The 25,130-nt window shown below is 37.4% G+C and overlaps 1 protein-coding gene and 1 pseudogene across 3 annotated transcripts in view; both read right to left on the reverse strand.

Moving 5' to 3' along the window:
• The window catches only part of USP50 (ubiquitin specific peptidase 50), a gene marked incomplete at its 5' end in the record, with an annotated part of 56,419 nt that overhangs the window by 10,397 nt on the left and 20,892 nt on the right, over window positions 1-25,130 (reverse strand). The window lies entirely within an intron of this gene.
• On the reverse strand, window positions 12,048-14,553 carry LOC306653690 (coiled-coil domain-containing protein 62-like; annotated as a pseudogene). The gene is made up of 2 exons: window positions 13,535-14,553; window positions 12,048-13,499 (listed from the first exon to the last, which is right to left on the reverse strand). The product of its transcript is annotated as a coiled-coil domain-containing protein 62-like (transcript).

Below are 25,130 nucleotides of genomic sequence, written 5' to 3' on the forward strand. Positions count from 1 at the left end.
TTGACTAATACAACATATAACTTACAAAGAAACAGTACCCAGAGCATATAAAGAACCCTGCCACGACTGGGGGTGTGACTCAGTAGTAGAAAAGAGAGAGGAAGAGAGAAACTCCTACAAGTCAATAAGAAAAAAAGAAATAACTGGGTTTTATATAACCATATATATTTTCCCAAGAATGTCTAAACATTATTCATAATACCAAAATCTGGAATCAATCAAATGACCATTATAAATGTATAAATTATGGTGTATGCATATGATGTAAGTCATGTTAGTGAAATTATAACCACATACAACAATGTGAATGAACATTAAAAACTATGTAATGAATAAAACAACTTGATAAAGTCTAAAGAGAATAATAGATTTTTATAAAAGTCAAAAGGAAACTAAACATTTAATATCTGTAAAAAATAATATTAAACAGTCAAAAAATGATATGCATTAAATTCAAGATAGTGTAACCTCAAAGTTGTAGAGCAAGTGATAAAGAGAAGAAGCAAACAGGTAGATGCAATTGCATTGATGATGGCCAAGTTCCTGACTTGGGTGATTTCATGCTTCATGATATCTGCTGTGGTCTCAATGTTTGTTTCCTCTCCCCTTTCCCCAAATCATTTGTTGAAACCCAGTCAACAATTGATAGTATTAGGAGGTGGGGCCTTTTGGAGGTGACTAAATGAGATTAGTGCCCTTTTAAAAGAGACCCCGGAGAACTGTCTTGCCCCTTCCACCATGCGAGGACACAGCAAGAAAGCACCACTTCTGAACCAGCAAGCAGTGAATCTGCTGGTGTCCTGATCTTGGACTTCTGAGCCTATAGAATTATGAGAAATGTCTTCTATTTTTAAGCCACCCAGCTTATGGTATTTTTTATGAGCATTCAAAAAAACAAAGGTAAGATTCATATATCCTATATATTTTTTATATTGCTCAAACATTATGTAACTTTAAAAGGAAAAAATGTGGAAAAAGAGCAAACATCATCATCCAAAAGAAAGCTGACACAGACATCAAGATCAATGTTACCTAGATGTTAACTGGAAAAAGCATAATTAAATATAAAGAGTTCCCACACAGTGAAAAAAGGAACAATTCACTAGAAAGATATAAAACTGCACATGTAACTTCAAATAAGATAAATACGAAAATGAAAATGACTAGAAACTTTTGACAAAAATCACAATTTTTATTTTGCATCTTTACATATCTTTGTTATTTTAAAAAGCAAACAAAAATATAATATTTCAATAGATTATATAATTAATGTTAAGTAAATCAACAGGTTATATTTAATGGACACATGGAACCCTAAAACTAATCTTTTTTTTACTTTATTTATACATGGTGCTGAGGATCAAACAAGCATCTATGTGCATCAAACAAACCCTTCTCAATTTCAAGAACCAAACAGACCACAACAGAATGATACTGGGTGTTTAACACCACTGGATAGATCCTCCAAACAAACACTAAGTAAAGAAGCTATAGAACTAGAAAATACAATTAACTTAAACTTAACAGACATATGTAGAGTATTTCATCCATCAATGAGTGAATGCTCATTCTTTTCAGCAGCACACAGATCTTTCTCTAAAATAAACCGTATCTTAGACCACAAAGCAACTCTTAGCAAAAAAAAAAAAAAAAAAAAAAAAAAAACAGAGATAACACCTTGCATCCTATCAGATCATACTGGAATGAAATTGGAAACGAATGATAAAGTATAAAATAGAAGCTACTCTAACACTGGAAGATTAATACACTATTGAATGATGCATGGATAGCAGAAGAAATAAGGGATGAAATAAAAAATACTTAGAGGTAAATGAGAATAGTAACACAACATATCAAAATCTCTGGAACAATATGAAGGTGGTGATAAAAGGAAAGTTCACTGCATTGAGCTTATTTATTAAAAGAATAGAACATCAAAAATAAATAACCTGACATTACATCTCAAAGCCCTAGAAAGAAAAGAACAAATCAACACCCAAAGCAGAAGACAGGAAACAATTAAAATAATAAAAATCAGAGATGAAATCAGTGAAATTGAAACAAAAGAAACAATTCAAAAGATTGACAAAACAAAAAGTTAGTTCTTTGAAAAAAAAATGAATAAAATTGATAAACCCTTAGCCTAACAAAGAGAAAGACAGAAAACTCAAATTACTAAAATCCACAATGAAAAAGGAAATATTAACAATGGATATTACTAAAATACAGATGGTAATCAGAACCAATTTTGAAAATTTATACTCTAATAAAATAGAAAATCTTGAAGACATTGACACATTTCTAGAGACATAAGACCTAACCAAATTGAAGTAGGACAAAGAAAATTTAAACAGATTAATTTCAAGCAATGAAATTGAAAATGCCATCAAAAGCCTACCATCAAAGAATCCAGGACCAGATGGATTCTCAGCTGAGTTCTACCAGATCACTGAAGAAGAACTAACACTAATCCTCAAATTATTCCATGAAATAGAAAAGAACAGAACCCTTCCAAACTCATCATATGAAACTAGTATCATCCTAATACCAAAACCAGACAAAGACACATTAAGGAAAGAAAATTTCAGACCCAAATCCCTGATGAACATAGATGCAAAAATTCTTAATAAAATACTGTCAAATTGCATACAAAAACATATTAAAGGGATAGTGCACCATGATAAAGTGGGGTTCATCTCAGGGATGCAAGGTTGGTTCAACATATGGAAATCAGTAAATGTAATTCATCACATCAATAGACTTAAAGACAAGAATCACATGATTATCTCAATAGATTCTGAAAAAGCATTTGACAAAAAACAGCATCCATTCATGTTCAAAACACTAGGAAAACTAGGGTATGTTGAACATACCTCAACATTGTTAAAGCTATATATGCTAAACCCAAGGCCAACATCATTCTATAAATGGAGAAAAATTGAAAACATTCTCTCTAAAAACTGGAACAAGACAGGGATGGCTTCTTTCACCACTTCTATTCAACATTCAACATAGTCCTGGAAACTCTAGCCAGCACAATTAAACAGAAGAAACAAAGGAATACAAGCAGGAAAAGAAGAACTCAAATTATCCCTATTTGCTGATGACATGATTCTATATTTAGAAGACCAAAAAAAAAAAAAAAAATCAACCAGAAAACTTCTTGAACTGATAATTCAGTAAAGTAGCAGGACACAAAATTGACACCCATAAATCGTTTTCCTATACATCAGTGATGAATCAACTGAAAATTAGGAAAACAATCCTATTCACAATATCTTCAAAGAAAAATATTTGGGAATCAATCTAACAAAAGAGGTGAAAGACCTGTACAATGAAAACTATAGAACACTAAAGGAAAATTGAAGAAGACCTTAGACCATGGAAAGATCTCCTATGTTCTTAGATAAGCTGAATTAATATTGCCAGAATGGTCATGCTACCGAAAGCATTATACAGATTCAATGCAATTCCTATGAAGGTTCCAATGGCATTCATAGAAATAGAAAAAGCAGTCATGAAATTCATTTGGAAAAATAAGAAGCCCAGAATAGCCAAAGCCATCCTCAGCAAGAAAAGTGAAACAGGAGGCATCACAATACCAGATCTTAAATTGTATTACAGAGCTATAGAAACAAAATGGTGTGGTATTGGCACCAAAATATATGAGGACCAATGGAACAGAATAGAAGACACAGAGAAAAACCCACAGAAATACAGTTATCTCAGACTAGACAAAGGCACCCTAAACATACATTGGAGAAAAGAGCCTCTTTAACAAATGGTTCTGAGAAAACTGGAAATCCATATGTAATAAAATAAAATTAAACCCCTATCTCTCACACTGCACAAAACTCAACTCAAAGTGGATCAAGGATCTGAGCATTAGACCAGAGACCTTGCACCTACTAGAAGAAAAAGTAGGCCCAAATTCTCTATTATGTTGGCTTAAGAACTGAATTCCTCGACAAGACTCCTAAAGCACAAGAAGTAAAATCAAGAATCAATAAACGGGATTGTACCAAATTAAAAAGTTTCTTTACAGCAAAGTAAACAATCAAGAATCTAAAGAGAGAGGCTACAGATTGGGAGAAAATCTTTGCCACCTGTATCTCAGGTAGAGCATGAATCTCCAGGATATATAAAGAACTCAAAAAACCGAATGCCAAAAAAACAATGCAATCAACAAATGGGCAAAGGAACTGAACAAATGCTTCACAGAATAAATACAAATGACCAACAAATATATGAAAGAATGTCCAACATTACTAGCAATTAGAGAATGCAAATTAAAACTACACTGAGATTTCATCTCACTCCAGTCAGAATGGCAATTGTCAAGAATACAAGTAACAATAAATGTTGGCAAGAATGTGGTGAATAAGGTACACTCACACATTACTAGTGGGACTGCAAATTGGTATAACTACTCTGGAAAGCAGTGTGGAGATTCCTTAGAAAACTTGGAATGGAACCACCATTTGACCCAGTTATTCCACTCCTCAGCCTATTCCCAAAGGACTTAAAATCAGCATACTACAGAGATACAGCCACATCAATGTTCATAGCTGCTCAATTCACAATAGCTAGATTGTGGAATCAACCTAGTTGCCCTTCAATAGATGAATGGATAAAGAAAATGTGGTACATATACATAATGCAATATTCTTTAAACTTTCTTTATAGTTGTAGATGGACAGAATGCCTTTATTTTGTTTATTTTTATGTGGTGCTGAGGATCAAACTCAGTGCCTCGCATGTGCATGACAAGTGCCACTGAGCTACAGTCCCAGCCCCCACAATGGAATATTACTCAGCCATAAAGAAGAATGAAATTATGGCATTTGCTGGTAAATGGATGGAACTGGACACTATCAAGCTAAGTGAAATATGCCAATCCCAAAAAACCAAAGGCAAAGGAACTGAACAGATGCTTCACAGAATAAATACAAATGACCAACAAATATATGAAAGAATGTCCAACATCACTAGCAGCATAGGTGGGGTGGAGGGAAGACTGGAAGTTCACCAGATTGGACAGAGGGGGAATGGTGGGGAGGGAGGAGGGATGGAAATGAGAAGGACAGTAGAATGAATCGGACATACCTTTCCTATGCTCATGCATGCATATGCAATCAGCATAACTCCACGTCATGTACAACCAGAAAAACCGGAAGTTATATTCCATGTATATATGATAAATATATTAAATATATTAAAATATATTCTACTGTCATGTATAACTAAAAAGAACAAATAAAAAAATAGCAAAATAAGCATAACCCAAAAAACCAATGCCGAATGTTTTCTCTGCTATGCGGATGCCAGTTCACAATAAGGGAGGGATAGGGAAGAATGGAGTTCCTTTATATTAGGTAGAGGGAGTGAAGGGAGGGGAAGGGGCATTGGGGTAGGAAGGATATAGAGTGAAACAGACATCATTACCTCATGTACATGTATGACTGCCTGACCGATGTGATCCTACAGTATGTATAATCAGAAAAAATGAGAAATTACATTCCATTTGTGTATGATCTATCAAAATGTGTAAGTGCATTTTACTGTCATATACAACAAAGTAGAATAAATAAAAAAATTTAAAAACTAGCAGAAGACTTGTTCAAGCCTTTCAAAAGGAAAACATTCAAAATTTAAGTGGATATTTTAACCTCAATGTTGTACTTCTATGTAGGCAACCAGAATGAGCAAAACAGAAACTACCAAGCATTAGCAAGGATTTAAGGCAATTCAAACTTTCAGTCATGTTGACAGGAATATAAATTGGTATACTCACATTAGAGATCCCTGAAGAGGAGTTTCTAAAGCTCAGTATGTGCATACCCTTTAAGACAGGTATTTCACATTCAGACAGAAAAAAATAATAACGAAGAGGGTATTCAAGATCTTTGAGTCAGGCGCGGTAGCACACGCCTATAATCCCAGTGGTTCAGGAGGCTGCGGCGGAGGATATTGAGTCCAAAGCCAGCTCCCGCTAATTTAGTGAGGCCATAAGCAACTCAGTAAGACCCTGTCTCTAATTTAAAAAATTAAAAGGGCTGGGTATGTGACTCAGTGGTTGAGTGCCCCTGGATTCAATCCCTGGTACCAAAAAAAAACTTTGGGATACTATTAAACAAACATCGGCATCACTTGAATACCAAAAGGCAAGGACAAAAAGGTTAAGGTCACAGAAAACCTATTCAATGAAATAATAGCAGAAAATGTCCATATTCTTGGGAAAGACATGGACATCTATGTATAGGAGGCTATAAAGCCCCATGTAGACATGACCAGAAATGATCTTCACCATGACATATAGAGAGTCAAAGTATCAAAAATAAAAGACAAAAAAATGAATTTTAAAATCTGCAAGAAAAAAGCACCAAGTGATGGTTGAGGGCAACCTCTTTAAACTATCAACAGATTTCCTACAAGAAACCCAATGGAGAATATCATGCTAAGTGCGATAAGCCAATCTCAAAAAGCCAAAGGACGAATGATATCGCTAATAAGTGGAGGATGACACATAATGGGGGGGAGGGAAGGGTTAGTGTTAGGGTTAGAGTTAGGGTTAGGGAGGGGGGCAAGTATGGAGGAAGGAAGTACTGTATAGAGGGTAAAGAGGGGTGGGAGGGGTGGGGGGAAGGGAAAAAATAACAGAATGAATCAAACAACATTACTCTATGTAAATTTATGATTACACAAATGGTATGCCTTTACGCCATGTACAAACAGAGAAACAACATGTATCCCATTTGTTTACAATAAAAAATAAATAAATAAATAAAAATAAAATAAATAAATAAATAAATAAAAATAAAAAAAATAAATAAATAAATTGCAAAAATTAAAAAAAAAAAAAAAAGAAACCCAATGGGCCAAGGAAGAATGGAATGACATATTCCAAGTCCTGAAAGAAAACAACTCAGGCAAGATTACTTCATCCAGCAAGACATTCTGTACAAAGAAATAAAAAAAGACCTTCCAAGGTAAGCAAAAGCCAAGGGAATTCATGACCACCAGACCAGCCTTATACAAGATGCTTACAGGAGTTCTACAGGCAGATGTGAAAGAAATACAACTACCATTATAACAGTACATGAAAGTATAAATCCCACTAGACTAGCAGATATACAAAGGAAAAATAGATAAATCAATACAGCAAACCATCAAACTGCAAAGATGACTGAGAGAGAGTAAAGAAGCAAAATTTCTAAATACAACTGAAAGAAAACCAACACAATGACAGGCATCAGTTCTTATCTTTCATAATACTCATGAATGTAAAGAGACTAAATTGTTCATTTAAAAGATACACGTTAACCAAATGGACAAAGAACAAGATTCAACAATAAGCTGCCCACAAGAAACTCAGTTCACTAGTAAAAACATACACAGACTGAAAGTGAAAGCATGAAAAGTGATATTCCAAACAAACGGAATCCTAAGGACAGCAGGAGTCCCTTTATTTATATCTGACAAAAGAGACTTCAAGACAAAAACTATAAGAATAGTCCAAGAAGATGACAATATAATGACCAAGGAATCAATTCATTAAGAAGATACAGCAATTGTAAATCTGTATGTACCTAATGTCAGATAACCCAATTTTATAAAACAAACACTATTAAACCTAAAGGAAGAGATAGGCTCCAACACAATAAGAGCGGGGAATTTCAACTGAAAAAAAAAAAAAAAAAAAAGCATCAGGGTTAAAACATATTATTGATCAAATGGACTTAACAGACATTTACAGAATATTCCATCCAATAGTATAGGGCACACATTCTTTTCATTAGCACGTGAAACTTTCTCTAGATTAGACTATATAAGTCCACAAAACAACTCTTAACAAATTCAGAATTGAAACCATACCCTGTATCTTTTCTGACCACAATAAAATAAAACTAAAAGTCAAGAAAATTTAGATATTATACAAATACCTGGAGAGTGAATGCATTTTTGAACTGTGGGCCATTGAGAAAGTCAGAAATTTTAAAATTCCTAGAAACGAATGAAAATGGAAACCCAACATACCAAAACCTGTGAGATGCAGAAAATGCAATACTAAAAGGGAAGTTTATAGCAATGAGTGCCTATACGGATTAAAGAAAGAGAAAGATTTCAAATAACAATCTCATGTTGTAATGTTGCATCTCAAGGACTTAGAAGAGCAAGAACCAACCAAACCCAAAATTACTTGTGTTTTTTCGTACCAGGGATTGAACCCAGGGGCGCTTAACCACTTAGCCACATCCCCATCCCTTTTTATGTTTTATTTTGAGGCAGGGTCTGGGTAAGTTGCTTAGGGCCTCACTAAACTGCTAAAGCTGTCTCTGAACTCTCTATCCTTCTACCTCAGTCTCTTAAATTGCTGGAATTACCAGTGTGTGCCACCACACACAGCCCTATTTACTCTTGTAGACTTTCACATTCTAAAAAAAGCTTTATTAATTTTACTTTGCATGTTTCATTAAACCTATTTCATTATTAACTAAATATAAAAGCATTTTTTGTTTATTTTTGGCAGATATGAAGGGAACATAGGAAAGGATGATCAGATTCAGATTTGTAGTAGTGTTCCCTCTTCCAGCATTATTTACTTCTCCATGACTTCTTTGAATTTTATTATCTAATAGTAAGCACAATATATTTGAGTAGATGACCTAAGATGCTGAAGTATCCAGTTTCTGTATATTATTACATACCCTAGTATAATGATGTTGACTGAATCTCAACAAAAGATAATATGATAAAATAAGCATTCAGAGTTTCAACAGTTTACGGTGGTAATAATAAAAAATAATATTTAAGAAATAAAGGGGCTGGAATATGGCTCAGTGGTAAAGTGCTTGCCTTGAATGCATGAAGCCTTGCACCACAAAAGCAAAACAAACAAAACAGAAATATATTTATTACATGCCTCTATATTGACTTTAAATTGGCATATTAAGTTTTTCAGTGTGATTCTTTCTTTTAAATTCTTCATTTTCAGTAAATGATCTTAGAAAGATTTCACACAGAACATATTCTTTGAATGGTTTAAGAAAGGAAAACAAAAAGATGAAACAGAATTTCAAAGTAAATAAAATCATTTCTGATATAAAAGCCTCCATTGATTTTACTATATTTTCTTTCACCTTGTCATACAGTGTTTGATGTGATGGAACTAAGTCTATCAATATATATATATATATATATATATATATATATATATATATATATATAATCGCATTTTGTGATAGACAAGTGATTTTTCTTTTCCCTAAAGATTATATATTAATATAAAAGGCCAGGGATATAAAATACTTCTTGATTGCTTTCCTTGATTTTGCTGAGGACTGAGTATGGTTTTAGGAAGAACACTTTGGGGGGTTTTATTTAGTGTATTTTTCTGTCTCTTGCAATAGTGACAGTGCATGTTCTCAAAAACATAGGAAGGTTCAGATATAAATAGTAGCTTGAAGTTCTTGCTGTAGTAAAAAAAAAAATCAGCCAGATATGAGATGCACCATTGTGGTTTTAGTTACTTGGGAAGCTGAGGCAGGAGGATCTCTTAAGCCCAGGATTTCGAGACCAGCCTGTGCAATACTTTAAGACCCAATCTCAGAAAAGAAAAATCATGTGATCCTTCCAATATCTGAACTGCTAGGCAATTACTTCTTGGTTTTATGTCCTTTTTAATATCACAGAAATAAATATGAAACAAAACATTAGGTAATGCTCTTATTTATGTTTGTCAACAATTTAAGTTGTAGCTATATCACTGGAAATATTTTGAAGGTACTTCTCATTGCTTGTATGCATGCTTTTTTTTCTGTTCTGGGGATGGAAGCTAGCACCTCAAGCATGTTAGGAAAATGCTCTGCCACTGAGTCAATGATTTTAAAGTTTATATACATTAGATGCGTATTTTTGGTTTGACATAAGCTACTATTATAATTTTTTCTTGACTTTTGTTCATGAAGAATTTTATGAAGAAATTGTGACTTCTCAGGATTGTGAATAAGCACATTTTTACATTTAAAAAAAGTTAATGAGACAATGGACTTGAACAATAATTTAGACCAAATGGACCTAATAGACACATACAGAACATTTCCTCCAACAGCAACAACATGCACATTCTTCTCAAGAATGCATGGACTATTCTCCAGGATAGATTATGTATTAGGCCACAAAACAGACTTAAAAGTTTGAGTTAAAATTTTATCAGGTATCTTCTTTTCCAATTAGAGTGGCATGAAACTAGAAATCAATAGCAGAAGAAATTATGGAGAATTCATAAATATGTAGAAATTAAACAACATGTTCTTTAAAAACCAATAGGTCAGAGAAGAAATCAAAAAGAAAATTTTAAAGAATATCCTGGGACAAACTAAAATGAAAACAACATATCAAAACTTATGGCATGCATCAAAAGCATCTCTAAGAGAGAAATTTGTGGTAATAAACACCTTCAAAGATAGAGCACCATGATCAAGTGGAGCTCATCCCAGGGATGCAAGATTGGTTCAACATATGGTAATCAATAAATGTAATTCAGCACATCAATAGACTAAAGATAAGAATCACATATTATCTCAATAGATGCAGAAAAAGCATTTGACAAAATACAACATCCATTCATTTTTAGAACAATAGAAAACCTGGGGATAGAAGGAACATACCTCAACATTGTAAAAGCCATATATGACAAACCCAAGGCCAATATCACTCTAAATGGAAAAAAACCTGGAAGCATTCTCTCCAAAAACAGGAACAAGACACAGATGCCCTCTTTCACCACTTCTATTTGACATACTCCTTGAAACCCTAGCCAGAGCAATCAGAAAAAAGAAAGAAATTAAAGGGATATGAATAGAAAAGAAGAACTCAACTTATGTTTGTTACAATCTACTTCTATATTTAGAAGACCCAAAAAACTCTACCAGTGAACTTCTAGAACTCATAAATGAATTCAGCAAAGTAGCAGGATACAAAATTAACACTCATAAATCAATTGTATTTCTACTCTAAAGAGGAAAGCAAAAACAAGTCCCATTCAAAGTAGACTCAAAAAATAAACACTTAGGAATCAACCTAACAATAGGGGCGAAGGATCTCTACAATAAAAACTATAGATCACTAAAGAAAGAAATCAAGGAGGATCTTAGAAGATGGAATGAACTCCAATGTTCTTGGATAGGCAGAATTAAGATTGTCAAAATGAGAGGGGTGGGGGGAAGGGAAAAAATAACAGAATGAATCAAACAACATTACCCTATGTAAATTTATGATTACACAAATGGTATGCCTTTACGCCATGTACAGAGAAACAACATGTATCCCATTTGTTTACAATAAAAAAAATGAAAAAAAAGATTGTCAAAATGACTATACTACCAAAAGCACTATACAGATTCAATGCAATTCCCATAAAAATTCCAATGACATTCTTCATATAAATAGAAAAAGCTTTCATGAAATTCATTTGGAAAAGTACCAGAATAGCCAAAGCAATCCTCAGTGAGTAAAATGAAGGAGGAGGCATCACAATACCAGGCTTTAAATTATACTACAAAGCTATAGTAATAAAAACAGCACTGTATTGGCACCAAAATGGACAAGAACAACAATGGAACAAGAATAGAAGACACACACAGACCCACATAAATACAGTTATCTCATACTAGACAAAGGCACCAAAAACATACACTGGAGAAAAGATAGCCTCTTTGACAAATGGTGCTGGGAAAACTGGAAATCCATATGTAATAGAATGAAATTAACTCATATCTCTCACCTTGGAATCAACTCAAAGTGGATCAGAGTCCTAAGAATTAGACCAGAACCCTGCACATACTAAAAGAAAATGTAGGCCCAACACTTAAACATATTGGCTCAAGAACTGGTTTCCTTAACAAGAGTCCTAAAGCACAGGAAATAAAATTAAAAAAAGAATATTTCTCTAATTGACAGAGATGTTGAACATTTTTTCATATATTTGTTTTTTGTTTGTTCGTTTGTTTGTTTTTAGTATTAAAAATATTTTTTACTGACTGAAGCTGATCAGTTCTCTTAGAAGGGACACAGAGGCACACAATATATTCTTTAAAAAATAAAATTACAAGTTAAAATGGAAGTATTTTAGTCTTTAATATAAAAAAATTCACATGAAACTTGGTCTTCTAGCAAGTTTCTGTTTGAGTTATGGACCCAGACAAGACAGGGCTCGGGGCTCTGCTGGCTTAGGACGGATGTACCTCACCTGTCAGCCACCAAGGCAATATTTTCCCCTTTAAAACATTTTATATCATATTATCTCATGTCTGTTAACACAGCAAAGTCCAGCACTAACACTGGATGAGAAGAGAATACTAATCCTCATACATCTGGAGCTGACTCTGGTGAGCTCCTGGCTATAATTTCACATCTGCCCAGGGTTTAGGAAAGCAGGTGGGTAGGTGGCATCTACACGCAGGTGCTCTACCTGATCTCCCGAGTGAAGAGTTTCCGGCACCCAGCTGCCATCTGCACCTTTACAGAGGCCTTTTTCTGTGTTATCGTAATTCCATACTTACATACAATGAGGCCTCACTGCTTACAAATGGAAATATTTCTTGGACATGAAATTGGTTAAATGAAAACAATAGATGTTTAAAAAATAAACTTTCAATTTCTGCTCCACTTTGGTGTTAAACGTTGCCTGTGAGGATCACAGTCCTCTCTGGTTCTGAGGTGAAGTCAGATTGGTGTCTGCCTTCTGCCCTGCGTGTAGATGAGGAGTCTGCTGCCAAGATAACAATAAATGCTCAGGCTGACTTAGTTTTCTTCAGTGACTGAAAAGGTATTCTTCTGATCTGACTCTTCTGAGACTTCTAAGTTGCTTCTGGCACTGCTGACCAGATTCTCACCGCTGATGGGCAACAGCGTGCTCAGCTCCAGATCGGTGACCATCTGCCGAGACTCTGCCAGCAACCGCTGAAGCTTACTTGTAGATGAAAAGTCTTCCTTTTTGCGTATGATGCTGCATCTTTGTTGGTTAACAAACCCTTGGATGAATTACTTTTATCAGGAGGGGCCTCTGTCTCATCCTCTTTTAGGGCAGATTTTGAAGAACTCAAACAGTGGGGATGCTGGATGGCAATCAGCTCACTCACCGAGGAGTTGTATTTTGTTGCACTGACACAGATTTGTGGCGAACAATTCTTTGCATTTTAGAAGGCTCGAAGATGCTCATCCACTCCACGTCAGACATGTGGCCTGGGGCTTATGAAGTTACTCGGGTGGCAGCGCTTGGACTCCCACTCCCACAAGTAGCTGTCGCTCTGACAGCCTTCATTCCTGGGGCAGCGTGAGAGCTCAGCCCTTTCTGCCGGGTCATGGCAGTCCGCATCCAGCGTTTCAGGTGGGTTTGAATCAGAAGGGTCGGCCAGGCCCAGGTACACACTGACATCACGCCACTGCTTTTCATCAGGTAAAGATGCAGAAGTTTCTAAGAACTGCTTCTCTTCATTCTGAAACCTGGATGCCAGGGCCTTTGATTCTCAATCTTTGAGTCATATATCGGTATTAATTCCTGAGAATTCTCCACATTGAAGTTAAGAAACTGCACATCGCTCTGTTGTTTTACATAAATCTGTCTCAAATTATGCAGCTCTGAATTTGTACATTCTTGCTTTGACTTTGTGATATCCAGTAACTCATCTTTCCTCTTTTCTGTCTCTACAGTAAAAACCAATTCGTTGTGCAGGCAACTTTTCTCTTGCTTAAGGCGAATGAGCTCTTCTCGCTGTTCATTATTTTCTGTTGTCTTTTCGGTTAGGTCCTCTCTTAGTTTATTGACTTCAATCTTAAATGTCTTCAGTTTCTGCTTATAATCTTGCTTTTCTTTCACAATACAATTCTCCACCATCTTAGCATCACGTAAAGCATGCTCTAACAATTTAAATTTACCCGAACAATCTGCAATGTGATTGACTGCCTCGATAATATCTTTGTCCTTAAGATTTATCATTGTAGTGAGAGCCTGTTCTCTAGCTTGTACTTGACCTATCTGAGCAGAAAGTTCCACTAATGTGTTGCCGAGATTTTCTTTTCTAGCCTCAAGATCTTCAGAGAGGAGGGAAGAATGTGTCGCCTTTTGAGCCATCTCCTGAAGCTGCAGTTGAGTCTTCTGAAGGACTATTTGGCATTCAGTTTGACTGGACACAAGGACTTTTACCTTCTTTGTGAGTGACTTGATTATTTCACTTCTTTTCTGTAGTTCGCCTTCTAATTTGCTGCAACACTTTCTGCCCATCCTCTTCCCATGAAAGCAGCTGTCTTTGATGCACAGCAACCATATCATTGAGCTCTTTATCTCGATCTTTTAATTCTCCAATGAGCACCTGTAGCTCCTTCCGTTGTTTCTCAATAGTGGAATTCTCAACTTCTGACCCGATGTTCTGGCGCCTGGCGAAGAAGGTCGCTGAAGGGATCATGTGTGTCGCCTCCGCCCGCAGAGAGTCGGTGCGGGTGCATCACCTGGGAAACGCCATTGGTGCGCCTGGCCTGAGCGGCGGGGGTGGCCCGGCCAGCATCCCGCTGCCCCCGGGGTCATATATTTGTTGATTGATTGTATTTCTTCTGTCAAGATCTGTTCAATTCCTTAGCCCATTTATTGACTGGGTTATTCATTTTTATGATATTCAGTTTGTGAGTTCTTTATATATCCTGGAGATTAATGCTCTCTCTGAGGTGCGTGTGGTAAAGATTTTCTCCCATTCTGTAGCCTCTCTTCACGTTTTTGATTATTTCTTTTGCTGAGAACCAGCTTTTCAGTTTGATTCCATCCCATTTATTGATTCTTCCCCCCCCCCTTGGTAATTTTTTTTTTAATTGTAAACAAATGGGATACATGTTGTTTCTCTGTTTGTACATGGAGTAAAGGCATACCATTTGTGTAATCATAAATTTACATAGAGTAATGTTGTTTGATTCATTCTGTTATTTTTTCCCTTCCCCCCACCCCTCCCACCCCTCTTTACCCTCTATACAGTACTTCCTTCTTCCATACTTGCCCCCCTCCCTAACCCTAACTCTAACCCTAACACTAACCCTTCCCTCCCCCCCCATTATGTGTCATCCTCCACTTATTAGCGATATCATTCGTCCTTTGGCTTTTTGAGATTGGCTTATCTCACTTAGCATGATATTCTCCAATTTCATCCATTTGCCTGCAAATGCCATACTTTTATCATTCATTATGGCTGAGTAATATTCCATTGTATATATATACCACAGTTTCTTTATCCACTCATCAATTGAAGGGCATCTAGGTTGGTTCCACAGTCTGGCTATTGTGAATTGAGCAGCTATGAACATTGATGTGGCTGTGTCTCTGTAGTATGCTGATTTTAAGTCCTTTGGGTATAGGCCAAGGAGTGGGATAGCTGGGTCAAATGGCGGGTCCATTCCAAGTTTTCTAAGGAATCTCCACACTGCTTTCCAGAGTGGCTGCACTAATTTGCAGCCCCACCAGCAATGTATGAGTGTACCTTTCTCCCCACAACCTCGCCAACACCTGTTGTTGCTCGTATTCTTGATAATCGCCATTCTAATTGGGGTGAGATGGAATCTTAGGGTGGTTTTGATTTGCATTTCCCTTATTACTAGAGATGTTGAACATTTTTCCATATGTTTGTTGATTGCTTGTAGATCTTCTTCTGTGAAGTGTCTATTCATTTCCTTAGCCCATTTGTCGACTGGATTATTTGAATTCTTGGAGTAAAGTTTTTTGAGTTCTTTATAGATTCTGGAGATTAGTGCTCTATCTGAAGTATGATTGGCAAAGATATTCTCCCATTCTGTAGGCTCTTTCTTCGCATTGCTGATAGTTTCCTTTCCTGAGAGAAAGCTTTTTAGTTTGAATCTATCCCAGTGGTTGATTCCAGCTTTTATTTCTTGTGCTATGGGAGTCCTGTTAAGGAAGTCTGATCCTAGACCAACAAGGTGAAGATTTGGACCTACTTTTTCTTCTATAATCTGCAGGGTCTCTGGTCTGATTCTGAGGTCCTTAATCCATTTTGAGTTTAGTTTCGTGCATGGTGAGAGATATGGGTTTAGTTTCATTCTGTTGCATATGGATTTCCAATTCTCCCAGCACCATTTGTTGAAGAGGCTATCTTTTCTCCATTGCATATTTTTGGCCCCTTTGTCTAGTATGAGAAAATTGTATTTATTTGGGTTTGTGTCCGTGTGCTCTATTCTGTACCATTGATCTACCTTTCTATTTTGGTACCAATACCATGCCGTTTTTGTTACTATTGCTTTGTAGTAGAGTTGAAGATCTGGTATTGCAATACCCCTGTTTCATCTTCCTGCTAAGGATTGCTTTAGCTATTCTGGGTTTCTTATTCTTCCAGATGAATTTCATAATTGCTTGCTCTATTTCTGTAAGGTATATCATTGGGATTTTAATTGGAATTGCATTGAATTTGTATAGCACTTTAGGTAGTATGGCCATTTTGACAATATTAATTCTGCCTATCCAAGAACATGGAAGATCTTTCCATCTTCTAAGGTTTTCTTTAATTTCTTTCTTTAGTGTTCTGTAGTTCTCATTGTAGAGGTCTTTCACCTCTTTTGTGAGATTGATTCCCAAGTATTTTATTTTTTTCGAGGCTATTGTGAATGGGGTAGTTTTCCTAATTTCTCTTTCTGAAGATTCATCACTTATGTATAAAAATGCGTTGGATTTATGGGCATTGATCTTGTAACCTGCTACTTTACTGAATTCACTTATGAGTTCTAAGAGTTTTCTGGTGGAATTTCCAGGTTCCTCTAAATATATAATCATGTCATCAGCGAACAGGGATAGTTTGAGTTCTTCTTTCCCAATTCGTATCCCTTTAATCTCTTTGGTTTGTCTAATTGCTCTGGCCAGAGTCTCAAGAACGATGTTGAATAGAAGTGGTGAAAGAGGGCATCCCTGCCTTGTTCCAGTTTTTAGGGGGAATGCTTTCAGTTTTTCACCATTTAGAATGATATTAGCCATGGGCTTAGCATAAATGGCCTTCACAATGTTAAGGAATGTTCCCACTATCCCTATTTTTTCTAGTGTTTTGAGCATAAAGGGGTGCTGTATTTTATCAAATGCTTTTTCTGCATCTATTGAAATAATCATGTGATTCTTGACTTTAAGTCTATTAATGTGGTGAATTACGTTTATTGATTTCCGGATGTTGAACCAACCTTGCATCCCTGGGATGAAACCAACTTGATCATGGTGCACTATCTTTTTAATATGTTTTTGTATGCGATTTGCTAAAATTTTGTTGAGAATTTTTGCATCGATGTTCATTAAGGATATTGGTCTGAAATTTTCTTTCCTTGATGAGTCTCTGTCTGGTTTAGGTATCAGTGTGATATTGGCTTCATAGAATGAGTTTGGGAGGGTTCCCTCCTCTTCTATTTTATGGAATACTTTGAGAAGTATTGGAATGAGCTCTTCTTTAAAAGTTTTGTAGAACTCGGCTGAGAACCCATCTGGTCCCGGACTTTTGTTTGTTGGTAGGCTTTTGATGACTTCTTCTATTTCAGTACTTGAAATTGGTCTATTTAAATTGTGTATGTCCTCCTCGTTCAGTTTAGGCAATTCATATGTCTCTAGAAACCTGTTGATGCCTTCAAAATTTTCTATTTTGTTGGAGTATAGACTTTCAAAATAGCTTCCAATTATGTTTTGTATTTCAATCCTGTCTGTTGTGATATTTCCTTGTTCATTCCGAATTTTAGTGATTTGGGTTTTCTCTCGTCTTCTCTTTGTTAGTGTGGCTAAAGGTTTATCAATTTTGTTTATTTTTTCGAAGAACCAACTATTTATTTTGTCAATTTTTTGTATTGTTTCTTTTGTTTCAATTTCATTGATTTCAGCTCTGAGTTTAACTATTTCCTGTCTTCTACTACTTTTGGTGCTGTTCTGTTCTTCTTTTTCTAGGGCTTTGAGCTGTAGTGTTAGGTCGTTTATTTGTTGAGTTTTACTTCTTTTATTAAATGCGCTCCATGAAATAAATTTCCCTCTAAGTACTGCTTTCATAGTGTCCCAGAGATTTTGATATGATGTTTCTTTGTTCTCATTTACCTCTAAGAATTTTTTAATTTCCTTCCTAATATCTTCTGTTATCCATTCATCATATAATAGCATATTGTTTAATCTCCAGATGTTGGAATAGTTTCTGTGTTTTACTCTTTCATTTATTTCTAACTTCAATCCATTATGATCTGATAGAATACATGGTAGTGTCTCTATCTTCTTGTATTTGCTAACATTAGCTTTGTGGCATAATATATGGTCTATTTTAGAGAAGGATCCATGTGCTGCTGAGAAGAAAGTGTATTTGCTCTTGGTTGGATGGAATATTCTATAAATGTCCGTTAAGTCTAAATTATTGATTGTGTTATTGAGATCTATGGTTTCTTTGTTCAATTTTTGTCTGAAAGATCTGTCCAGTGGTGAGAGCGGCGTGTTAAAATCACCTAGTATTATTGTGTTGTGGTCTATTTGGTTTCTGAAATTGAGAAGGATTTGTTTGACATACATAGATGAGCCACTGTTTGGGGCATAGATGTTTATGATTGTTATATCTTGCTGATTTATGCTTCCCTTAAGCAGTATGAAATGACCTTCTTTATCCCTTCTGACTAACTTTGGCTTGATGTCCACATTATCTGAAATGAGGATGGATACTCCAGCTTTTTTGCTGAGTCCATGTGCATGGTATGTTTTTCCCCATCCTTTCACCTTTAGTCTATGGGTATCTATTTCTATGAGGTGAGTCTCTTGCAGGCAACATATTGTTGGATCTTTCTTTTTAATCCAATCTGCCAGTCTATGTCTTTTGATTGATGAATTCAGGCCATTAACATTCAGGGTTATTATAGAGATATGATTTGGTTTCCCGGTCATTTGGTTCATTTTTTAAATTTTATTTATTTATTTGTTTGACACAACTTGTTTCCTCCTTTATTTGACAATTCCTTTAGGATAATTCCTCCCTTTGCTGATTTGCTTCTTTGTTTTTCATCTCTTCGTCATGGAATATTTTGCTGAGAATGTTCTGTAATGCTGGCTTTCTTTTTGTAAATTCTTTTAGCTTTTGTTTATCATGGAAGGATTTTATTTCATCGTCAAATTTGAAGGTAAGTTTTGCTGGGTATAAGATTCTTGGTTGGCATCCATTTTCTTTCAGGGCTTGAAAAATGTTGTTCCTGGACCTTCTAGCTTTAGGGTCTGGATTGAAAAATCTGCTGATATCTGTATTGGTTTCCCCCTGAATGTAATTTGGTTCTTTTCTCTCACAGCCTTTAAAATTCTGTCTTTATTTTGTATGTTCGGTATTTTCATTATAATGTGCCTTGGTGTGGGTCTGTTGTAATTTTGTGTATTTGGAGTCCTATAAGCCTCTTGAACTTGATTTTCCATTTCATTCTTCAGATTTGGGAAATTTTCTGATATTATTTCATTGAATAGGTTGTTCATTCCTTTGGCTTGTTTCTCTAGGCCTTCCTCAATCCCAATAATTCTTAAATTTGGCCTTTTCATGATATCCCATAGTTCTTGTAGATTCTGTTCATGATTTCTTACCATCTTCTCTGTTTGTTCAACTTTGTTTTCAAGGTTAAATATTTTGTCTTCAATGTCTGAGGTTCTGTCTTCCAGGTGTTCTATCCTATTGGATATGCTTTCTATGGAGTTCTTAATTTGGTTTATTGTTTCCTTCATGTCAAGGATTTCTGTTTGGTTTTTTTTCAATATCTCTAACTCTTTATTGAAATGATCTTTTGCTTCCTGTATTTGCTCTTTTAACTGTCGATTGGTGCGATCAATCAATGCTTGCATTTGCTCTTTCATCTCATCATTCAGTGCATGCATTTGCTCTTTCATCTCATCGTTTGCTTCTCTGATCATTTTAATTATGTACATTCTGAACTCCTTTTCTGTCATTTCTTCTGCCATGCTGTCACTGGGTTTTATTGATGTAACATCTAGATTTGTTTGCAGCATTTTCTTTCCTTGTTTTCTCATATTGTTTAGGTATCAGAGGACCGCTGAGATATTACAGATTTCCTCTATTGACTTACAATGTCCCTGAAGATTTCTATATATATCCCCCCTTAGCCTTCAGTAGGCTGAAGTCTTGGAGGAAGTTGATAATGCGGTGCTCCACAAGGAAGCTGCCTCTCTAGGAGTGGTGGCCTTCAGGTGGGGTATAATCCCTGCTAGTGGGCAGAGGTGCCTCCACTTGTTGACCAATGGTCATCCAAAGGGGACCTAGGCTGTGGGCTGAGGCAAGGCCTGTTTGGGCCTGAGTCTCTGGTTTTACCGTCCTTGTGGGGAAACCTCACCCGGCAGGGAAGACTCACCCGGTGGGGAGGTCTCGTTGGTTAGTTCCCTCCTAGAGGTTCCCCTCAATTTACAGCTACCGCCTGGGCTGGGCTGCCTTCCTCTGCAAAGTTCCCAGGGGCCCGGCCCTACCTCCTGGGCCTGGGAGCCTCACCCTTCGCAGATGAATCTCCTTAGGCTGCCCCTCCTCAGAGAATCTGCCCACAGGCCTGGAACCTTTGCTCCTCCCTAAGCGTGTCTGTGTGCGGCTCTTCCACCAAGACGACTCCTAGGTCCTGGGACCCTGCTCTGCACCTAATCACCTGGCTACGCGGCCCCTCCTCTGAGCAGCCACCTGGGGCCCCGTACAATCACTCTGAGTTCCAGAGACCCGCCACACGCCTCTTCCTCCAGACAGCCGCCCAGTATTTCGGTGCGGTCACTAGGAGTCCAAGCAACTCACTGCGTGCCTCCTCCTCCCACCAACCACCCGTAGCCCTGGGCAATCAATCACTCTGAGTCGAAGTGACCCTCCCCGTTCCTCCTCCACCTCCAGGTAACCCCCCGGGTGTTCAGGAGCGGTCGCTCTGAGTGGCTCTGAGTCCACGTGACCCGCAGCACGGGTCCTCTGGGCAACCGCCCGGAGCTCTGGTGCGGCCACTCAAGATCAAGCGTCCCACCATGCTTCTCCTCCAGGCAGCCCCCCTGTGTTCAGGAGCTGTCACTTTAAGTCCAAACAACTCACCACTCGCCTTCTCCTCTGAGCAGCCGCCTGGAGCGCTAATGCAGTCACTGCGAGTCCAAAGGACCCGCCGCACTCCTCCTCCTCCTCCTCCTACTCCTCCGGGCAGGCCCCGGGGTTCAGAAGTGGTCTGAGTCCAAACAGCTCGCCACGCAGCCCCTTCTCTGGCAACCGCCTGTAGCTCTGGTGCAGTCACCCGAATCCAAGCGGCCGCGCTCCTCTTCCTCCTCCTCGTCCTCAGGGCAGGCCCCGGTGTTCAGAAGCGTCGTTCTGAGTCCAAACACCTCGCCGCGCGGCTTCTCCTCTGGCAACCGCCTGTAGCTCTGGCGCAGTCTCTCCGAATCCAAGTGGTCACGCTCCTCCTCCTCCTCCTCAGGGCAGGCCCCGGTGTCCTGAGTCCACACAGCTCTCCTTGCCACTCTTCCCCTGGGCAGCCGCCGGAGCCCCAGTGGTTGCTCCGAGTCCCAGCGCTGTGCCGAGCGGCCTCCTTTACGATGCTCCCAGCTGTCCGACTTCACTGCTCCAGCGGGGGGAGGGGCGTCTCGCCGGCAGTTCTACTTCACAAAGTTTCCTGCGTTCCGGGACCACCGTCCCATCCGGGATGCCTCCCCAGGGGGTGAGAGTCACCCGGCTGCTTTGAGTTGGTCCCAAGCGTCTCAATATCTCCTCTTTTGAATCCTGAGTCCTGGAGCAACATGAAATGCAGCCACCCTCTAGGCCGCCATCTTGAAACCTCTCCCATTTATTGATTCTTGATTTTACTTCTTGTGCTTTAGGAGTCTTGTTAGCAATTAGAGAAATGCAAATCAAAACTACACTGAGATTTCACCTCCCCCTAGTCAGAATGGCAATTATCAAGAATACAAGCTATAGTAAATGTTGACAAGGATGTGGGCAAAAGGTAGACTCATACATTGCTGTTGGGACTGCAAATTGGTGCAACCACTCTGGAAAGCAGTGTGGAGATTCCTCAGAAAACTCGGAATGGAACCACCATTTGACCCAGTTATCCCACTCCTCAGTCAATACCCAAAGGACTTAAAATCAGCATACTACAGTGATAAGCCACATCAATGTTTATAGCAGCTCAATTCATAATAGCCAAACTATGGAACCAACCTAGATGCCCTTCAATAGATGAATGAATAAAGAAATTGTGATATACATATATATATATATATATGAATATTACTCAGCCTTAAAGAAGAATAAAATTATGGCATTTGCCAGTAAATGGATGGAACTGGGAGAATATCAGGCTAAGTGAAATAAGCCAATCCAAAAGAACCAAAGTCCAAATGTTTTCTCTGATATGTGGATGCTAATTCACAATGGGGGTGGGGCTAGGGGAAAATAGAGGTACTTTGGATTAGACAGAGGGAAGTGAAGGGAAAGGAGGGGGCATGAGGGTAGGAACGATAGTAGGCTGAATTGGACATTATTACCCTATGTCATGATTATACAACCTGTGTAATCAACATCATGTATAGCCAGAAGAATGAGATGTTATACTCCATGTATGTATGATGTGTCGAAATGCATTTTACTGTCAGTATAACTAATTAGAACAAATAAAAAGAAAAAACCTCTACAAAAAAAAAAAAAAGAATAAACGGGATGGTATCAAATTTAAAAACTTCTTGACAGCAAAGGAAACAATCAAGAGTGTTTTAGTCAGCTTTTTTCCTGCTCTGACTAAAAGATCTGACCAGAACAATTTTAAAGGAGGAAAAGTTTATTTGAGGTCTCATGGTTTCAGAGGTCTTAGTCCATAGAAGACTCTCTCCTTGCCTTGGGGCTTGAGGTAAGGCAGAACATCAGCTCACGTGATGATCAGAAAGCAGAGAAAGAATCTCCACAGCCCAGATACAAATATATACCCGAAGCCACGCCCCAATTGCCATCTCCTCCAGCCACACCGTACCACTTCAGTTATCACTCAGTTAATCCCTATCCAGGGATTAATTAACTGATTGGGTTAAGACTGTTACAACCCAATCATTTTTCCTCTGAACCTTGTTGCATTGTCTCACACATGAGCTTTTGGGGGACACCTCACATCCAAACCATAACACAAGAGTGTGAAGAGAGAACCTACACAATGGGAGAAAATCTTTGCCACCTGCACCTTAGTTAGGGCATTAATTTCCAGGAAATATAAAGAACTCAAGAACTTAACACCAAAAAAAAAATCAAATGACCCAATCAATAAATGGGAAAAAGAAATGAACAATCCTCAAAAGAAGAAATATGCATGGTCAACAAATATATGAAAATATCTCTAGCAATTAGAGAAATGCAAATCAAAACTACCCTTGAGATTTTTATCTTACTCCAGTCAGAATGGCAACTATCAAGAATACAAGCAACAATTTTGGTGAGGATGTGAGGAAAGGGGTATGCACATACATTATTGATAGCATTGCAAATTGTTGCAACCACTCTGGAAAACAGTATGGAGATTTCTCAAAAAACTAGGAATGGAACCACCATTTGACCCAGTTATCCCACTCCTTGGCATATATCCAAAGGACTTAAAAACCAGCATACTACTGTGATACAGCCACATCAATGTTTACAGCAGGCAATTTACAAATGCTTAAGCTATGGAACCAACCTATATGCCCATGAACTGTGAATGGTTAAAGAAATTATGGTTTATATACACAATGTCATATTACTCAACCATAAAGAAGAATAACCTTATGAAATTTGCTAGTAAATGGATGTGTCTACAGGCTATCATTCTAAGTACAATAGGCCAATCTCCCCAAAAATAGCAAAGGTTGAATATTTTTGTTGATATGTGGAAGCTAAACCACAATAAATTGGGGAAGGGGATAAGTTCAGTAGGTTAGACAAAGGGGAATGAAGGGAAGGGAGGGTAGGCAGGGGAAAGAGAGTGGAATGAATCTGACATAATTTTTCTATGTACATATATGAAAAAACTTAAGTGAATCCCACCATTATGTACATCAATAAAAAAAGATGAAAGACAACAAGTGCTGGATGTACAGAGAAGGGAACTCTTATACACAGTTAGTGGGAATGTCAATTAGTACTTCCGTTATGGAAAATGAATTAAAGGTTTCTCAAAAAATTAAAAATAGAACCACTGTATGATCCAGCAATCCCACTTATGGATATATATCCAATGGAAATGAAATTAATATGAAGGGATATCCACAAGTCCATATTCATTACAGCACTGGTCACAATTGTCAAGGCACATACTTAATCAACCTACATGTCCATCAGTTGATGAATGAATTAATAAAATGTGGTATATATACACAATGGAATACTATCTGGACTTTAAAAAGGAAGAAATTCTTTCATTTGCATTGATGGAGGAACCTTGAGGATACTGTGCTAAATGAAATAAGCCAGGCACAAAAAAAATAAATACCACATGATCTCACATCTGGAATCTAAAAGAAGTCAAACTCACTGAAGAAAACATTAGAATGTTGGCTACTGGAGGCTGCAAGGGAAGCAAATGGGAATGGGAAATTGTTGGTCAAAAGTAAAGAAGTTCAGTTAGGAATAAATTTTTGAGACCTGTTGTACAACAGTGACTATAATCAATAACGTATAGTATATTTGAAAATAGGTGAGAGTAAATTACAAATGTCTATCACAAAAAAGTAAATGAAGCCATACATGTTAATCAACATACATTCCACATTGCATACATATATCTGCCTAGCAGACGCACTAAGCATACAAACAATAGTACATGGTAGGAACAGCTGCATACATGTGTGAAGAAGTAAAAAAGGATAAATGGGAAAAATACACATGGAGCTCATATGACGGTAACATCAGGGAGGCCAAGGGAGTGGGATCATTAAAGACATACAGAGTTTGAGTCTATCTACAGTATGTTGTTTCTCAATGTAGGTTGAGAGTAACGTGAATACTTATTCTATTTAGTTTTCTGTGCCTGAAATGTCTTATAAGTTCTAAAAGAGCCTTTCTAGAAACCAATCATTTGAGGATGGTTGAAGAAACAAAATATTAGCATATGATTGCTATTTT

The sequence above is a fragment of the Sciurus vulgaris genome, assembly GCF_902686455.1.
Source record: "Sciurus vulgaris genome assembly, chromosome: 2".
NCBI lineage: Eukaryota > Metazoa > Chordata > Mammalia > Rodentia > Sciuridae > Sciurus > Sciurus vulgaris.